Here is a 15,920-nt window from a genome sequence, read left to right on the forward strand (position 1 = left end):
GGCAAGCTCTTATGCTGAGACTGCCAAGGACAACAAAAAGCAGACTTTTGCAGCATGGTAGCAAAGAGCACAAACTCCATTCTGAGTTTGAATTCCAGGTGTGTCGCTTACTAGCTGTGTAATTTTGGGCAAGTCACTAGCCCACTCCAAGCCTCAGTTTCCACCTCTGCAGAATGTGGGTTACTGTGGGTCATTGTGGAGATGGAATTAAATGCTGCTTGGAAAGTATTTGGCAAATGCCTGGCATCTGGCACTCAGAGGGGCTCAATAAAAGGTAGCCATTATCATCAGACACCAGTTAGTGGGGCTTGTGCTTTGAAAAGGGGACTTATTCTGATCCAACATTCCATGCTGATTCTCTGTGTTAATCAGATTGTTGCTGAAAACTCCATTTGGGCCTTTTTTGAGGCTTCCCTGCTACTTCTGTCTTTCCTCCTACTTGTCAAATGCTCTGGAACTCTCCACTTGCTGCGCAAATCTTTCAGGCCCAAGCGCAATGCCATCCCATGCACCCCCTGCTACCATGCAGCAGCACCAGACAGATCATCATACCTCTCATTTGGTGTCTGGATAGGGGAGTTCACCTTCCATGTTCATTCACATCTCCTTTCCCTGACATGATTACGCTTCTGGGAGACAGGGATTTGCCCTATATATCCTCTACAGCACTCAATACATGCCCAAGAGTCTTTCAGGTTCCCTGATCCCTTGCTACACAAAGTATGGTCCACAGACCAGCACCATTGGCATCACTTGGAGCTTGTTAGAAATGCAGTCTCAGGGCCCATCCCAGATCTGTCGAATCAGAATCTGATCCCCAAGTGGTTCGTGTACACCAAGTTCAGGAAACATCTCTCCAGTCCAGTATTTCCCAGACTTCAGTCATTCACATCTTCCCTTCACAGGTTTTGCCATTTTCCAGTACTATCTACACTATGTTTTACCTAATACATATTTTTACACTGACATGATTTCTTTCTCAGCCTCGTTCTAAGCAATACTATTCAATCTGTTAATGGTTTGTTCAGCAAGGCAGAAAGGAATATAATCTTTTGCAAGACATGAAGGTATAGGTGATTTTTTTTTCTGGTACACATTAAAATAAATAGCCAATAAGGAAAAATGTTATCTCTATCTATCATCTAAAATTAACTCATATACCACCAGGGATACACCTACCCACTTTAGCAAACACAGCTCTAGACTTTTTGTAGCTGGATTAGAAGACATCTAAGTCCAGTGCTCCTGAATTGTGTCTGTGGCCACTCAGCATGGTTATCCTACGGGGTGAATGCACTTGTCTTCAAGACAGAGATGGTTGTGGGAGGCTGAAAACCTAGGTTCTAGCCCTGCACCATCCCTTAATGACTTGTCATGTCACAGCCTCTCTTTGGGGCTTATTTTTACGGGTTAGTTGATCTCAAGGCTCCCTTCCAAGTCGAAAAATATGACATTATAATTATGAGATCAAAGGCTCTGGAGTCAGAATGACCTGGAGTTGAAACTAAAGCTCCATTACTTGTTCATTTCATTGAATCTCAGTTTTCCTCATCTGTAAAATGAACAATAAGCGGACATAACACCCATCTCAGAGGATTTATAAGAAGAAAGGAGACAACTGAAAAATGCCTAGCTTAAAATGCGGCACATAGTTGGTGTTCAACAAATAATATGAATTATTAATTTTTTCCTAGCCTCTACAAAGCACAAATAATAATGGCTAGAATGTTTTTAGTATTTACTCCACCGCAGTCACTACATGAAACACTTCTTTATATTTTGTCACTTAATCCTCAAAATAACCTGATGAGGTAGGAATTCTTATAATCCCCACTTTATAGATGAAGAAATTGAGGCACAAAAAAGGTTAAGTCACTTGGTCAAAGCACACGTTTAGTAAGAAGCAAAGATAGATCTGAGTGTAGATCCTCTGAAGCTACAACCAGTATTCACAACAATGACCTGTCCTGCCTTCTTATAAAACACTAGTCAACATGCACGCTTTGCCAACTCAACAAATATTTTGTGATTTTGGCCAAGTGGCAACCTCATAACTAGTTTCCTTGGCTGTATAGTGAGGGGTGTTAGGAGTCCCCACCTCATAGGGTGTGGTGAGCATTGAATGAGGGCACCCTCATGGACATCACAGAGCAATTCCCAGCATAAGTGAATTGATAACCACGTGTTGCCATTGTTACCATTAGTTCTACTATTATTTGTTGAGCCTTTACATCTGCACAAGATTTTGTGTGTATGTGTTGGGGGTGGGGGAAAGAAACAAAAGTCTTTATTGATAAATAGCTTATGATGAAATAAATAGAGCAGTGGTTTGTTGAAGAATGAAAACTAGGGCAGAGGCTCGGTCCCTCTCTGCCCCTGCCTCCAGCCCTAGGATACAGCCCTCTGGCTAGACACTTCGGATGAGGAGACTGTAATGGGCAGTCCAGCCTTTCCTGGGTCCTTGGGGGTCTCTGTCTTCCTGGACAGGTGTGCAGGCACCACCTTGGAGCCACTGTCCTTAGCAGGAGAAGCAGACTTGGCATTTGGCCCCTGCCCAGCCCCCTAGGCAGCTGCCCTTTAGGAGCCTTGGCCTTGGCCTGCCACCTTTTGGTTGAGGAAGCAGCACCATTCTTGACCTTGCTGACAGTGGGTTTCGAACTCTTACTCCCAGCTTTGGTTTTCTTGTGGTCCTCAGCATCTCCTTGGCTGCTCCTGCTGCCTTTGGCCTTTGCGTTCCTACTGAGCTTGCTGGCACTGGAAGGGGCCTGCGTGGCCTTGTCTGGCTTGGGGGTGCCTTCATAGCCTCGCCCGGCTCTGGCCTGGTGTCCTTGGCCGTGCCACCTTGCTTGTGGGCCTTCTCTGTGGCTGCACCTGGCTTGGGAGGAGCCTTCTGCACTTCTGCTGGCCTCTTGGCTGCCTTCTTCACCTTGCCCGCGTTGGGAGGATCCTCCTTGGCCTCACTTGGCTTCTTGGGGCCCTTTCCCTTGGCCTCTCCCGCTCTCCTGGGGACCATCGGGGGACCATCTTCCTGGGCGGGATTTTCCTCTTGTGCTTGGGATCTAATTTGAAGCTGCAAGTGGACCCCTGGCTTTGGAGTTGAGGGGTCTGGCGAGGAGGCTGCGGCACATGCCAGTGGCCAGCGCCTGCTTCAGCAGGTACTTGAAGCAGTGGACGTCCAATGTTAGGTACTTGTGCAGGATGTAGAGCTTGATGGCCACCACCGACGTGCCCCAGCACTGCTGCCCCACCTGCAGAGCCTCTACCACCCTGTGGGGGGTGGGGGAGCTGGGAGGAGGGGAGGACGGTGAGGGGGTAGGAGGTGGCACCCTACCGGGAGGCTGCTGCAGCTCAGGTCTGGCTTTTCAGATTCAGGAGACCTGGATGATCCTGCTATGGAAGTCAGAAGGAGGGTGAGATGCCACTGGTAACGCTCCCAGGAGGGAAGGCATCTGGAGTTTTACCTTTCAGTAATTGTAAGGACTTCCTCAGTTTAATTATTTTAATTTTTTATTTTTTGAGACAGAGTCTTGCTGTGTTGCTCAGGCTGGATAGTGCAATGGCACTATCACGGCTCACTGCAGCCTCAACCTCCTGGGCTCAAGTGATCCTTCCACCTCAGTCTTCTGAGTAGCTGGGATTACAGGAATGTGCCACCACAGCCAGGTAATTTTTAAAATTTGAAGTAGGGATGAGGTCTTCCCAGGTTGCCTAGTCTGGTCTTGAACTCCTGGGCTCAAGCAATCCTCCTGCTCCGGCCTCCCAAAATGTTGGGATTACAGTGCACCCCACCAGGAATTCTTTATCAGATAATTTAATCTATTAAATAGATGCCTACTCATGGCCCCCTAAAACAGTAGCCTTTATACATGGGGTGGCCATATAATTTATCGTCCAAACTGGAGGCATAGACATTAACAAGGATTGACCCAGGCAAGCCAGCATGATCACCCTACTTCTAGGGCCCCTCTGCTGTGAGTGAACATTGTCCTCACAGCTGTACGTACACACTAGGGCCCCCTTTCCCATTGGAGAACTGTACATAAAGTGACAAAGGACAATTAAAAGCAGCACATCTCTAAGGACAAAGTAACACAGACCCAAATAAAGACCTCAAGGCTGAAGAGCTGCAGAATAGAGCACTCATTTGCCCTGGGCTTTAAGGAGGTGTAGTCTTCAAATGCTTTGCTCTAAGACACTACTTAAATAACTGCTTTCATTAGATTAGCACAGCAAATTGATTCAAATAAATGTCTTCCAAGATTTGCACATAAATGAAAACAGGATCACAATCACCCCCTTGTAAGAGGTTTTGGGACGGCTGTGGGTTTTTAATCAATATATCTGCCTTTTTCTTCTCAGTGTCATTGGAAAATAAAGTAACTACTATCAATTTGACTTGTTCTGCATCTTGATCTCATAAGTCCTGATATTGACCATGTTAAAAGTGACAGCTAAAGTTTTCCTTACACACATGAAAAACCATATTCATAACCTATTTGCCTGAATACAATTCAGCTCATTTCCCATTATTTGGGGCATCAAAAAGAAGAGGAACCAGCCTATGTGCATTAGGCACTTGTACCCTGTGGTGAATATTTATTCCAGATTTTCTTAGCCTTAATTTCCCCCTTTTTCCACAACTGTATTCATGTGGCAGTCCAGCCCACTGATGTCCTCCATCTACATGGTCTGGGTAGGACTCCACTGCTGGGGCAAAGCCCTCAACCTCTGCAGAAGCTACTTAACACAGATTTCCTCCAGCCGTGCTAATTGGGCGAATCAGAGCTCATTTTGAAACTTTTTGTTCAACAACTGGGGAAGGGGAGTTTTTTGGTTGCTGGACTTGAACTTGAAACTGCGTAAACCACCAAGTGCTATACAGTCATCTCGTCACCCAAGAAGGACCCCAATATGCAGAGGAAAGAAGAAAAAGGCAGACCTGAGGAATGAAAAGAAACCAGATCCTGAAGTCACTGTTTAGCCCCAAGCAAGATGCTCTTGAAGTCAGTCCTACCCGTGTACCTTTTAGTAACCTGAACCCATATGTAAGAAAAAATATATATATTCTATATATGCATATATATAATACCCTAATTCCACTTAAATTTGGGTTTGTAACTTATTATCAAAATAGCACTGATACATGCATCCTGTGGCAGTGCTTTTCAAACTTTTTGACGGCTAAGAATCACATTTTATACTGCAACCCAGAATGCACATAGGAGTGACTCAAAGTTTCATGAAATTACAGAACTCTTAGAACATATGATGATGCTGACACTTGCTGTCTTGTTATACCTAAAAAAAATATCGGTAGTAACCCACTAAATGGATTTTATGACCTTCATATTGAAAAAACACTGTCTTATAAGATTAGGTTAAAATTGATTTCACCAGGAAGAATGAGATAAGAAATGACATGATAATTTCAGTAAATCCAGTCATTGGGGAGAATAAGAGATTTGGCCCCTAAATTACCTAGAGGGTTTATCAAACATCTGGCAACAGAAAATTGTTATCTTACCACTTCTCTCTAACTGCCCATGGCACATATTTGTCAGAAGAGGAGAAAAAAAAATCTTACTGGCTTAGAAATACATGAATTATCCCCCCAGAATCTTCCATCTAAAACAAAATCACAACCACATCTAACAACCACATACGTAAGTAAAGGAAGATACATGTAAGACCTGCTGATGAGCTAAGTACATTATTTATCTATAGGCTGATAGTCATTTCAGTGAGCCTCAGCAGTCCCGAACATACACAAATAGTGCATTCATGGTACGATCAGATCTCTGGGGCAGATGTAAAGGGAGAAATAGAGAGAGAGATCACTTGCAGTATAAGCCTCAAACCTTCACTTATGTGTGTAAGATAATTATGAAGATTTCCTGCTGGAAAATTACTGCAGGCTGGATAAGGCAGGGTATTTTTAACTGTTTTCCATGTACCCTATTTGTATTGTAAGTTAGCCAAAACTTTCTTTTTGTCTGCTCAAAGCATGCAGAGTCTTGATTAAATCTGTGGAATCAAATGGAGAACTAGGATTCTCAGGCTTGCTGAAACTAGAGGCCAGTGACAATAAACATTACTGAGAAAACTTCAGCTGATTTGACACTTGGGAGTGGCTATGAAGTTAACTCCTCCCACGCTTTTCTAGATTAGGCTCAAATGCAACCATCTGCCTGTTTGAGAAACCCATTCACTTTTCTGCCACTAACACGGAAAGTTATTAATTTCAAAACAAAGTGAAGTTTAATACAGGAAAACAGGATCGTGATCACCATGATCACTTGCAGGGGAAAGATCTTCTGAGAACTTTCCCAAGGATAATGAAAATTAAACCTCAAAATACGGTATTTAGGTAATTTCTTCATGTTCCAGCACCATATTGTTTAAATGCATTCCACCTGTATTTCTGAATTTAAGCAAATAAAATGTTTGATTAATATTACTTGCAGATGTCACAAAGAAGTGATTAAACTTCTACCATTCAATAAGTCCTTGGAATTGTCTAAATTTTTCTCACCCTTTTAGGAAAGGTAAGCACTGTTCAAAAGGGGTGTGTGTGTGTGTTACTTTTTATTACAACATTTTCAGATTACAAAAAGAAATAAATGGCCGGGAGCGGTGGTTCACGCCCGTAATCCCAGCACTTTGGGACGCCGAGGCGGGTGGTGGATTGTTTGAAGTCAGGAGTTCAAGACCAGCCCAGCCAACATGGCGAAACCCCGTCTCTACTAAAAATACAAAAATTAGCTGGGCGTAGTGGCACGTGCCTGTAATCCCAGCTACAAGGGAGGCTGAGGGAAGAGAATCGCTTGAGCCTTGGAGGCAGAGGTTGCGGTGAGGCGCGATTGAGCCACTGCAGTCCAGTCTAGGTGACAGAGTTCGGGGGAAAAAAAAAAGAAGAAGAATTGTAGAAACACCAATACATCCACCACCTGTCTTGTGACAATTTAGAGACAAAAATACATACAGAGTGCTTACTAAGTGTCAGTCTCTCTTAAACATCATCTTTTTAAATTTATTAAAAATATATGGGCCGGGCGCGGTGGCTCACACCTGTAATCCCAGCACTTTGGGAGTCCGAGGCGGGCAGATCACAAGGTCAGAAGATCGAGACCAGCCTGGCTAACGCGGTGGAACCCCGTCTCTACTAAAAATACAAAAAATTAGCCAGGCGTGGTGGCGTGTGCCTGTAATCCCAGCTACTCGGGAGGCTGAGGCAGGAGACTTGCTTGAACCCGGGAGGCGGAGGTTGCAGTGAGCCGAGATCGGCCACTGCACTCCAGCTTGGGCGACAGAGTGAGACTCTGTCTCAAAATATACATACATATATGTGTGTATATACATATATATGCGTATATATACATATATGTGTGTGTATATACATATATATGTGTATATATACATATATGTGTGTATATATACATATGTGTATATATATACATATATATGGTAGTTATTATTGTTATTATTTTCTTCATCCGCATTAACACCACCATTGCAGCACATCCCTTTCAGAGGCACTGTCTTGTTAAGAGCCTGGCACCTGAAATTAGATCTTATATAAACCACAGATTACTGGTGGGACTTCCGGTAAGTTACTTAACCTCTCTCTAGGGCTAGGTTACCACTTCATGGATTACGATGATGCCCCAAAAGTGCCTACCAGGATGCCTGGCACACAGTAAGCTCTCTAAACCACCATTCTTCACAGCACGTGTATGAGAGATCAAAGTGCGTCTTGGTGAGGTTAAGTAAGGCGAAGCTGCTTTTCTTCCCCTCCAGACATTTGATTTGGAAACCTCACAGATCCATTCCCTTTAGGACGGGAAACAGCACGTTGGGGATCGCGCTATAATCTTGTACACATCTTCCGAGTTGACTAGTAAGTTTCTAGGGGGGCCACTACCTAATCTCCAAGCATCAACCAGCTTTCCGGAAAGACTGCTGCTATCAGCACCCTAAGGTCTTTTTTCCCCGAAAGGCCCAGCCTCTAGTCGCAGCCGTCTGGGTACCAGCAAATACACCAAATCAGTCCGCGAAGTTCAGAGGACTTGGCTCTGGTATGTTTACAAGTCCTAACACATCGCAGGAATGTTCAGGATAATTATTACTCCACCCAGGAGCGCCCAGCCCAACCCTCTCACATCTGGAAGGAAGCGGCCACACAAAGGAGAGCGAGAGAGAGAGAGAGAGACCTCCTCCCGCGGCTGCTTTCTCAGGCCGGAGAAGATTTAATACACGTCTCACCCCTTTTGTGAACAAGAGCAGGCACTGTTCAGTATCTTTCAAAGCACAGGACATCCAATGCAAGGGAAGAGTTTGTCCTCTATTCCAAACGAAATGGCACTTCTCAAAGTAGGAGCTAAAGATTATATTTATTTTTTCCTCCCCAGATGAAAATGAAAAGTGAAATACTCCACAAAATAAGAAGCGATTCACATGCACACTGCCTCTCCAACATAGGGGCGGCTAGGAGCTGACACACCTATTTGAAAAGCGCAGCCAAACCAAACCCTTAGTGTCCGCTGCTAACTACAGGGATTTCCCCCCACTCTTTTCGCTGCCTTTTGGAAGTATCTCTGGGGGCCGGATCTGGGCTTCATCAGCTCTTCTCCCGACCTCCCACGAACGCGCGGCAACCAAAGCACGAGGTCCCCGGCGGCGCATTTACAAACCGCACCAACGCCAACGCCTCGAAACCGCCAAACTTCCTGTCTCCATACCACCAAAGCGACCAAAGAGCCGTGCCAAGTGCCCCAGGGACTCCAGCAGAGGCTGCACCAGACCCCGAACCCCAGGGCGGGGTTTTCTACTCTCCCAAGCTCCCGGGACCCGCACCTCCGCTGGGGGTCTCCAAACGTGCGCGCTGCGCCCGGGGCGCACCGGGCGCGCCTGTGGCCGCGTCTTACGGCCGCGCCCTGGCAGCACGCTTGGGGAGCCTGGGGCGGTCGCCCACCTACCTGCTCCGCCGCCTCCCCGCTGCGGCGCTCCGGGGCTGTAGACCGCTACTTTATTGTCTCGGCTGCGCACCGCGCGGGACCTGGAGACCCGGCTCTGCGCCAGTCCTGCAAGTCCGCTCTGCGCTGTGCCTTTCTCGGCGGCAGCTGCCTTCCTCTTCTTCCTCTTCCTCTCTGTCCAAGCTCCAGCTCAGCACGTGAGCCACGCAGCCCGACTCCCGGGCTCTCTGGGCAGCCAGCGCCTGCCGCATCCCCCGGCCCGGGTCTGCAGGTCGTCCCCGCCACCGCCGCTCGCCGTGCGTCCTCGCTTTGATCCACACTTACAGCTGTTCCCCGGGCCGCCTTTCTCGCGTCCTTCCGTCCTGCCTGCCTCCTTTCGCTGTCAGCCGGGGCTTTCGGCTCCCTCTCTCCCCAGCTGCCCCCGCCCGCCGCCTCTCCGGGGGGCTGGGGCGGCCGCTGCCAATGAGGCTCGGCTGATGCGCTGTTCCGGCCCAGTCATTGTATCGGGAGGGGAGGAAGAGGAGGGGGAGAGGGAGGAAGGGAGGGGGCGCCCTCGGCTCCAGCCGCGCGCGGCTGCGGGCTGGGCTAGCCTTCCCCGACAGAGAAAGGGCGCCGGTGCCAGGAGGAGGGGAAAGAGGGGGTCACCAGCCCGCGCCTCTCCATCGCTCCCTCTGACTCCTCCAAGCCCTGGGCGGGATTTGATTCTGCCTCCCCGGCTTCAGGCATCCCAGGACCTGAATGCTGTTAGAATAAAGGGTATGAGGCACCGGTGGCTGAGGGAGGCGCAGAATGCGCCCAGCCACCCGAGAGGGGCTTCCAAATGACTTCTGAGATCCCCGCACATCTGAAGCCATTGCACTTGAAAGAAAGAAGAAAAAAAAAAAAAAGAAAAAAAGGCGAGCCTATCCCATACCGGGCATTTATTCTTAAGAACAATTTTTGTTTTATTATGCGTTCCTCACAGGAAACTAGGGAGGCTCAGAGAGGTTAGCTCAAAATAGCTGATGAGTGACAGGGCAGAGATTCCAACTTGATCTGGTGCTGAGTGTAATACAGCAAATGGGAGAGGAAGGAGAGGAAAGGAGGATTCTTCATGAACGACTTCCTATTGAGAGTTTTTCTATTCTCTTCGAATGAGTTGACAAGGAGAGCACCAAAGGTGTTCTGACAGGGCTGGGAGAAAATATTTCCCAAACAGCCTTAAATATATGTCCCGTGACCAGACTTCACTCCTCTACCTACCATGAATTAATTTTTCTCTACACACTATGAATTAATTTATTTTAAAAAGCAAATCCATTTTTAAAAATAATTGTCTCACAACTACACAATCACATAGCTTTGGATTTTTGCTGAAAATTAAATTGATTTATCCAATATCAGTATTTTAAAGACTCCACAGTTTCTGTGACCCTGGTTTTGGCCTTTCTTCCTCCTTCTCCTCCGTCTTCCCCTCCTCCTCCTCCTTCCCCTACTCCTCTTTCTGCCCCTTCCTCCCTTCTTTTTTGACAGGTCACCAGTCTAGAAAAAGAATGGGGGCACGGGGCATCTTGATTTCACAGGCCCTGGTGTGGCTGCTACTGACATGAGGGAGCAAGTAGCAAGCAAGATCTGAAGTAGTAAAGGCTCAAGATAGCGTGATGTGGAATATTGTATGTGTGTAGAATGAGGTGTAATTACATTTGCTTCTGATGTCGAATGGATTGTTTGCTTTTAATTAAATAGAATATATTGAATGAATTGCTAACATTTATTGAGTGGTAATAACATGCCCTGCCTCACCCCCTCCCCCCAAGACTTGAGCTAAATAAGCACTTCACTTGGCATCATCTCATTGCATTCTCCTGGGAGAATGGGAGTGGACTGAAAGCCCCCTGAGGCCAGAGTCTACCTTTGCCTTGTTCAGCATAAGGCACATGGCAGTAGCTATTCAGTGTCAGTTGAGTTAAGGGAGTCCTATTTTACTGAGGAGGAACCTGAGGCTCTGAGAGGTTAATTGACCTGCCCAATAGTATGAAACTGGAAAGTGGCAGTGCCTATCTATAAATGCAGGTCTGGTAACTCCCTACCCATTGCACAATAACAATCGATTCAAGAGGTACTGGAGCATAAGGACCCCAGGTAGGGGAGTGATGCAGTGAATAACGGTTTGCCCAGTGCTCACAAATGCCACAATTTCTCCAGAGAGAAAATAAATACATGTAGCATAGTCGTTAGAGAACACTACAGAGTGTAGGGCAAAATGGAACAATGCAAGTAAGATGTACAGCACAAGGCTGGGCATTTAAGAAGTGTTTGACATTTATTACGTTTGGGGAAAAAACTGGATACAGACTATTACATGAAAATGCAACATAAGAGATGTCAGAAAGGTCCGTCTGTATGGGTGAGAGTAGTCCAGAAGAATTTCCTTGAAGATGTGGGATATTTACTAGATTTTCTTGGAGCAAAGGGACTCTGGCTTAAAAATGGGGGCTCCGGGGTTGTTCTATCTGGGTTTGAAGCCCAGCTTTTCAAAATACTCAGGTTTTCTAGACTTCATTTGCTTTTTCTGTTAAACAGGGTTAATAATAATGCATTACTTATAGGGTTATTATAAGGATTAAATTAGTTAATATATGGAAAGCATTTGGAATAGTGCCTCATGCATGATAAATGCTCAATAAATACTAGCTATTATTATTAAAGGAGGGAGACTGCTTTCTTTCCAACTTCAATCTTCTGAAAAATAAATATTTATGGAGTATTTATGGAAAACAGCAAATTAAAACCACAACACAATTGAACCTACAAAACTTTTTTCCTTTATTTTATCCTAATACAGAATTATCAACCTGGCTGCATATTAGAGTTCTGGGGGATGTTTTTGTTTATTTGTTTTGTTGTTATTTGTTTGTTTTCAATACTGGAAGCAATTATATTAGAATCTCTGGAGGGTGGAGTTTGGGCATCAGGATTTTCTTAAAGCTTTGTAGGTGAAATCATTGTACAGTAAAGATTGGAACCACTGAAATGTCCGTAGGATGTCTGCAGGAACTACCTGAAACCTACTCATGGACTACCTATTTGGATTCTGTATTATATATTATAGACTTGGCTGGGGTAACCACATCCAGAGGGAAGACAACACATCCTTTACTTTTGTGTGACTAGCAAATACCTAACTCTAGGATAGGTACTATGCAAAAAAAAAAAAAAAAAAAAATTTAATTTTTAAAAAAAGCAACCAAACAAAAAAACTGCAACAAACAAGATAAAAGAAATGAGTCTTGCTATTCAGAAGCTCATAATTTAGTTGTTGTGATGAGACAAATATATATGGACAAAGTGACAGCAAGGAGCATGAAGAGGAAACAATTCTGTCTTGAAATATAGAATTTTCAGATGAAAAATCAGGACCTACCAACTGCTGTATATATAATAAAATGGTTTTGATGCAAGAGGGTGTTAGAAATTCCCCAGACCCCCATTTCAAGCCCTCAGTCTTATACAGTATGAAGGAGTGTGACATGAGATTCAGCTATTGAATTAATAAGAACATGTATCATTAATATTTTATTTTCTAAATTTAAAGTTATTTATTTATCTACACTAAGTATAGATATATGCTCATGGGAGAAGTTTTTTGTTTTTTTTTTTTTAAGATGGGATCTCACTCTGTCACCCAGGCTAGAGTGCAGTGGCGCCATCTCAGCTCACTGCAGCCTCCACCTCCTGGGTTCATGCAATTCTCCCACCTCAGCCTCCCGAGTAGCTGGGATTACAGGGGTGCGCCACCTCGCCCAGTTAATTTTCGCATTTTTAGTACAGATGGGGTTTCACCATGTTGGCCAGACTGGTCTCCAACTCCTGATCTCAGGTGATCCACCCACCTTGGCCTCCCAAAGTGCTGGGATCACAGGCGTGAGCCACCACACCCTGCTGAGAAGTTTTTGACAATATAAAGAATACATAAAGTAGAAATGAAAAATTACTTGCAAGTTCGCTACCCTGAATGAGTACCTTTGACATACATAGTCCAAACTTTTAAAAATGCACATGCAAACACAAAACATACAAATCAGCTGTTATATTAATATGCCATAATGTATTCACTCAAGTCAATTAGTTATCTTTGATTTTTATTTTTCTTTCATGTACAATTTTAAAACCAAGGTTAAAAGGAGGTCATATGATTCCTATAGCACTATCGTTTTCTTCAGAGTGTTTCTGCCTTTCAAAGATTTCCTGCTGGTTATTCAAATTTGAGATAAGAGCATATATACTGCTTGCATATTTTATAGCTAAAGGATTGTGAGTGGGCAGACGTTCATTAATTTGTAACAAGAACCCGTGCTCATGTTCATTAAGTGTTTTGCACATGTGGTCTCATTTGATTAGTGACCCTGTGAAGTAATCATCACTCTTTTTTGCTCCATTCTACACATGAGAAAATTAACCCAGGCAGGTGAAATAACTTGCTCATGGTCCTATAACTATCAAGTCAGTAGCTACAATTTGATCCTAGGTCTGTTTGACCCAGCGGGAATGAAGGTCTAGCCCACCATGACAGGAGACACATGGTACTTTTGTTGTGAATGTAATGACTGGGGTAGATCTCAGTGATTTCTGGATTTTCAATAGACTAAAAAAATTAAATCACAATGACATTGGACATATAAAAAAAAAAACCATACTTGTTGCTACTTAGGGGCAATCGTGTTTTCTTTCTAAAGCACTCTTTAGATAACTAAGAACTGCTAATGAGAATAACAGCCACTCATTGATATACTTCAAGATATTTTTGCTACTTCTTAAAGAGTATCATTGCAGCATATATTTCTGTGTAAGCCCTAGATATACTCTGCACCTTGAAGACACAACACACTGTAATCAACAAAAAGGAGACCCGTTACTTCATGCCTCCATGGGATGTTCATCATCACTGATGCCTCATCTTTCTATTTAACCCCAGGGCCTTGAGATGAAACTAAAGCTTTGCTTTCACTAACCTAACCAAGGCTGATGTGTTTTATGCTCACACGTAGCACAAAATTATTAGGTGGTTATCTCCAATCTTTGAATATGTAAATAAACATAAAATAAGTGCTTTGTTTTAAGTGGACTAATTATGATACCCTGAAATTTAAATAAGGAAACTTAAATAATTATGTTTAAACATAGACAGAAAGATCATTGGTTAAATCACAGGAAATTGTCTTTCTATGGATTATAGGTCAAATATTGGCAACTTCATGGGGTTGAACATAACATGAAGCTGTTGCTGATTTAGCTGTGACTATGAACATGTGTCATGAGGCTAACTCTGGTTGCACTTGCTTCCAGATTATGGAGGTAATATAATTGAATGAGAACCCTGTGATCATGCATACATAACTGTCTTTCGAGGGCACACCAATAAGCACTTCTTACATGTGAAAATGCTTTTTAATAATGTTCTTTTGGCACTTAGCCGGCTAAAATGCCTTGGCGAGAGGCCAGTGCCACAGTTCAGCTCCGTCGTGGATAGCCTGAGGGCTGGCAGTCCAGTGGAATCTTAAATCAGAGTACTCAGAGACTATCAATTTTCCTTCCAAAGAGCAAGGATACTCCACGGGAAATAAAACAAATGTTATTTATTTATTTTTTTTGTAACCATGTTACCTAATCACAAGGATCCCAAACTGGTTAGAGTAAATAATTTGGTAATTATATTGGGAAAGACTCCTTTTCACTGGAGAGGTTGCAAACTGGCATGGGTTTTCATTTGTATAGTGTTTTCTAAGTTGCTAGTGATTAAAAATTGAAGATTTCAACATAAACATCTGGATTAGTGTGTGGGTGTGCCTGAGTGTATTTAGAGGGAAGATTCAAATGTAGCCTACAACATTTGATGTTATTCCATTATTTCTTTCTTTCTTTTTTTTTTTTTTTTTTTTTTTTTTGAGATGGAGGCTCACTCTGTCGCCCAGGCTGGAGTGCAGTGGCCGGATCTCAGCTCACTGCAAGCTCCGCCTCCCGGGTTCACGCCATTCTCCTGCCTCAGCCTCCCGAGTAGCTGGGACTACAGGCGCCCGCCAGGTCGCCCGGCTAGTTTTTTGTATTTTTTTAGTAGAGACGGGGTTTCACCGTGTTAGCCAGGATGGTCTCGATCTCCTGACCTCGTGATCCGCCCGTCTCGGCCTCCCAAAGTGCTGGGATTAAAGGCTTGAGCCACCGCGCCCGGCCTCCATTATTTCTAAAAATAGATTTTAAAAATGTCACTCTGGATGTGCCAATTTTCTAGAAACATAACTCCCTTTAAAAATTAGGCCCCTTTTTCATTGTTCTAGGATTGTTTCATCAAAATGCATTATTTTCTTTAAAAATGAATAAAACTGGGAAACAAAAGTCCCATGAGTTCATCAGGGTTTTCCTTTCAACTCCAGACTTGAATAGAAGAGCTCTTCCAGTTTGATTGCGGACTTCGCACAGTTTTCTTATGCCTACTTCAGTTTAGGTATTCTGTTGACTTTCTGTAACACCTTTTTCTCTTAGTTTCAAGAAATTATAAAACTCAAAGGAATTTAGAAAACTTTTGGTCTGAGGGTTACAAGTTCAAATGCTTAGGTCAGGCAACAACTCATGTGCAGAGGGTCAGATGTATGTCAACAGGGAATAGTGGAGACTATGGCAATTGGAGAGCATATGCCCTGTCTACAGGCCCACCTGCCCCCGCTCAGTAACAACCTATTGTTGAGACAGCAGTGTTGCCAGAATTGCTTTTCAAGAGAGGCCAGAAATGTGGATTTTTTATGAATATCTCTTGATTATAAAATGTTTACAGCTAATTTGAAGCCGTTTTTAAATACTTAGCCAAACAAAATCACGTATCTACTGGCCCCATATAACTTGAGCCTCCAGTTTGTGGCTGCCTGATAGATTCCAACCTCTTCATTGTGCAGATCAGGAAACTGAGGCCCAGAGAGT

At 44.1% G+C, this 15,920-nt stretch overlaps 2 pseudogenes; both read right to left on the minus strand.

Moving 5' to 3' along the window:
- The window catches only part of LOC104657844, a 54,855-nt pseudogene extending 54,352 nt beyond the window's left edge, over positions 1–503 (minus strand).
- A 1,885-nt stretch (positions 504–2,388) lies between these two features.
- Positions 2,389–3,839, minus strand: LOC104657845 (annotated as a pseudogene).
- Positions 3,840–15,920: the final 12,081 nt, after the last annotated feature.

This window comes from Rhinopithecus roxellana, chromosome 1, assembly GCF_007565055.1.
Source record: "Rhinopithecus roxellana isolate Shanxi Qingling chromosome 1, ASM756505v1, whole genome shotgun sequence".
NCBI lineage: Eukaryota > Metazoa > Chordata > Mammalia > Primates > Cercopithecidae > Rhinopithecus > Rhinopithecus roxellana.